Raw genomic sequence first — 3726 nt, 5'->3', positions numbered from 1 at the left:
GGTGGGAAATCTCATAATAAGAATGAGGATTTGTATAGATGTCACTATGTCGCCCTGATGAAGGGACCCTGCGTGGCCCCGAAACGTTCGATTTCTCATATATGTGACGTCGTGTTTCAATAAATGAACACCAAGTTCTAAAACGATATTCCCTGAGTACTGGTGATTCTCCATTACTCTGATAATAAGAATAAGGGTGTGTACCCCAACCATGCCCCCCCCCCCTACAATACTGACTTTCTGAAGGTCTGTATTTGCCTAGACAAGGGGTAGCCAAACTTTGGCCATCCAGCTGTTGTGGAACTACAAGCCACATTAGGTAGTGCAAGACTCTGACAGCCACAGGCAGGAAATCCAGAGGCAGATGTGTGATGGCATTTGTAGTTTTAGCACTACTACCCCTGGCCTAGAGTTTGCCATGTCCCTACCCCCCATATGACAGGGTGACTGACCACACAGGAAGAACGCATTGCACTGCAGGAGGCAGAGGGGCAATGCCCTGTTGACCCCATAGCTGCAAATTCCAGGGTAGTGACAGGGAACAAGCTTCGGCAGGGCCTGCTATATCCCATCTTACTGTGGAATTTTCCTCCTTGATACAGATCTGATCTTCCATTCTCCCTGACAGATCACTTCACATGTAAGATTTGGAAGGGAAAAGCTGTGATGGGTTTGGTGTGCCATGACAGGGTCATCTCTCACCTTCGCAACTGAAGAGACCCGACGCAAACCTAAGCGGAATTACATGGGCAGCCAGTGCTGACTTCGTTTTAAAATGCTAATTACCAGGCTGTCATGTTACTATTACCAGCAGTGATATTTATAATCACCGATCCAGAACTTGTAATTAGCAATTAAAAAGGATTTGACCTGTGAGTGACTTGTGGTTTCAGTCTCATAAAAAGCGATGTCTGTACACACAGGGAACTATAGATGTGTCTGTGCTCTGAGTGGAAGCACAGTCCCTATGAGGACCGCACTCTTGGATGGTACACAGCATAAGGAGCAAACCTCCTGTACGCATGGAGAGGATGTGAAAACTGGATAAGAAACCTTCTACAGTGTCCATTGATAGCAGCCGTGCAGATGGCAAGTGTACTCCAATTCATAAACACATTGAGTATGTGCAAAGCTCCCTGGGTATCTGAAGCTGTAGTGCCTACAGACTGGCACACCTCTCATTATGAATAGGGGTGCTCAAACGTAGGTTTTGTAGACCCATCACAACTTTTCTGTCCCACTGTGACATCTATGTACAGAACACAGGTGGAGGAGGGATGGTTACCTTTTCTATGGAGATGAGGGAAGTGATAATGAGCATCTCTCTGACACTTCAGTGTCCTTGGACATCCTAAGTCATTACAAGCCATGCTCAGATCATCTGTATAGTTTCCTGGGCCTTGTGTGGTCGGCCTTACATATCCGGAATCTACATCAATTCCTGGTGGAAGCAGTGATCTAGAACTGATATACAACCCAAACAAACAGGTCTTTATAAAGAGGCAGACTGGCGGTAAATGCACGTCTAATCCTTGTTCCTCCCTTAGAAGTAAACAGCCCGCGGCTATCCAATTGTTGTAGAGAATCCATAGCTCAGCATTGCCCCCTTTCAGTCTGGGCGCCTGGTGGATCTACAAGTGTGGGAGAGCCACGGGCCCGCCTAGCTGAGATTTTCATAAATATATTTATACAGAATATACTGAATAATTAATGTACAATTCTACTTCACTAGCTTAACATTACTTGGTATCCCGATGACTTGACCAGGTCCGCGGCATGTGCCTATCTTCGCTTGGCATTCCATCGAGCCTGTAGATATCATCTCGTCTGTATCACAGTCTGGGCATTTGTTCGTCAGGCAATGGGCCATACCCAAGCCAGGCACCGATTTGGAAATATGATCAAGATAATACTAACAGGTTTGTAGTCCTTGTACCTGAATCCCGGGGTGTCCTCTGGGGTTTTACCTGCACACAAGGCTGTATGTGACGGTGCGGTGGACACTGTCATACATGAGCAGGATCTGGCATGCTGCGTTTTTTTACTTTTAGTTGAATTGATGAATGAACAGTGCACCCTGCTGACCAAAGGCGTGTAAAACTAAAAGCTGGCTAGGAGTGGCTGAATAACTTATTTGGGTCAAATGGGGTTTTAACGTCAACCGATACCCTGCATCTGCGATGGATCCCCCCCCCCCTGTAGTTACACTGCAAAGGTTTCACCTCCCAAAACCAACCTTTGTATTCCTTCTTTCACTGTTTGCCAGACTGAAGTCTAACTGTAGCTGTACTGCATTACCACATTTTACCAGCAGAGGGTGCAGTAGAAAAGGTGAAGCTCTGGGCAAATTTAAAGGAGAACTATGAGGGGGGTGCTTTCCACTCACCTCATAGTTCTAGCCGACCTGTGACAATGAGACTGTCACAGGTCGGCTCAGTAGATCGGGAGGTGAGCGAACACACACCGGCGTTCACTCACCTCTCGATCCTGTCACGGCTCTCTGCCATGACAGGGGAGGGGCTGGATTTCTCCCCTCCCTGCTCCGATGCGCCAGCGCTGACTGGCAGAACGGACGGGGGAGGGGGTGGGTACAGCTGGCTCTGCCTCTAGATAGGCAGAGCCAGCTGTCAGTCACACAGCTGGGCGGATCCCGGCATAATTGTCGGGATCCGCTTCAGCGTCTCAGAATACCGCGAGCAGCAGCTCGCGGTATACTGCGGCGTCTCAGTATACCGCGAGCTACAGCTCGCGGTATACTGAGCCTAGGGTGACGGGAGGATGCTAGTTTGTGTCCTCCCGTTACCCTAAGGAGAACTATGGGAAAAGCCTTAACCCCATAGTTCTCCTTTAAGAGCACTGACCTTATGTGATAGCACACACAGCAGAGGTACATAGAACCCTAATTTTTCTCATAATGGACCCTTTCAAATGCTTCACATGTGCAGTAAAGCCGGCTATACACTGCTCAAATTTCAGTCAATTCCTGCTTACTATACTATCGGCTTTTGTGATTGCAACCAATCAGATACAGGCTCTGTTCGTGTATTCTGACAGCGGCAGTAGCCTTTCAGGGGATATTCATACATCCTGTTTATCACAGATGGAGGAATCTTTCGATTTCTTTCTTTCAGTCTGCAGGCAGAACTTATGAAATCTATATTGTGTGGCCAGCTTCACACTACTAGCCAAGCAGCGAGTATACTCCATCAACTGACAGCATATTAGGTGACGGACTGATGATGCACCATTAAGCAACATCAAGAGGAAGCTAGCCAAAAACTCATGTAAGGAGCCGCCAGATGACATCTGTCACTCCTGACCTCCAGAGGCAGAGATGTTGAAGCAGTCAAGCTCTGCAGTGACCGTCATCAATGACATAGAACTAGTAGACAGTCCGGATGTCAGAGAATGGCGGCATTCATCAGACGCACTTTGATGAGCTGCATCTTGGGGGAGAAGTGATAGAAGGCTCTATCTGTTTTGCAACCCTGTGACTCTCCAGCTTTTGGAAAGCTGCATTTCCCAGTAAGTCACTCCAACTTCTGTACGGCACCGCATGTTAGGATTTGTAGTTCCATGACGACACAAGGGCTGCAAAAGACACAAGGCCACCCACTTCACTAATTCACATTGTTACAACTGGCACTAGCAGAGGGGATGCTTGATTATTGTAGCTATAGCGAGCCATGGCACAATAGATATATATATATATATATATATATATAT

The sequence above is a fragment of the Nanorana parkeri genome, unplaced genomic scaffold (genome assembly GCF_000935625.1).
Source record: "Nanorana parkeri isolate BGI_ZX_2015 unplaced genomic scaffold, ASM93562v1 scaffold19, whole genome shotgun sequence".
Classification (NCBI taxonomy): Eukaryota; Metazoa; Chordata; class Amphibia; order Anura; family Dicroglossidae; genus Nanorana; species Nanorana parkeri.
The sequence above is the reverse complement of the archived record's forward strand: the minus strand, read 5'-3'. Positions refer to the sequence as shown.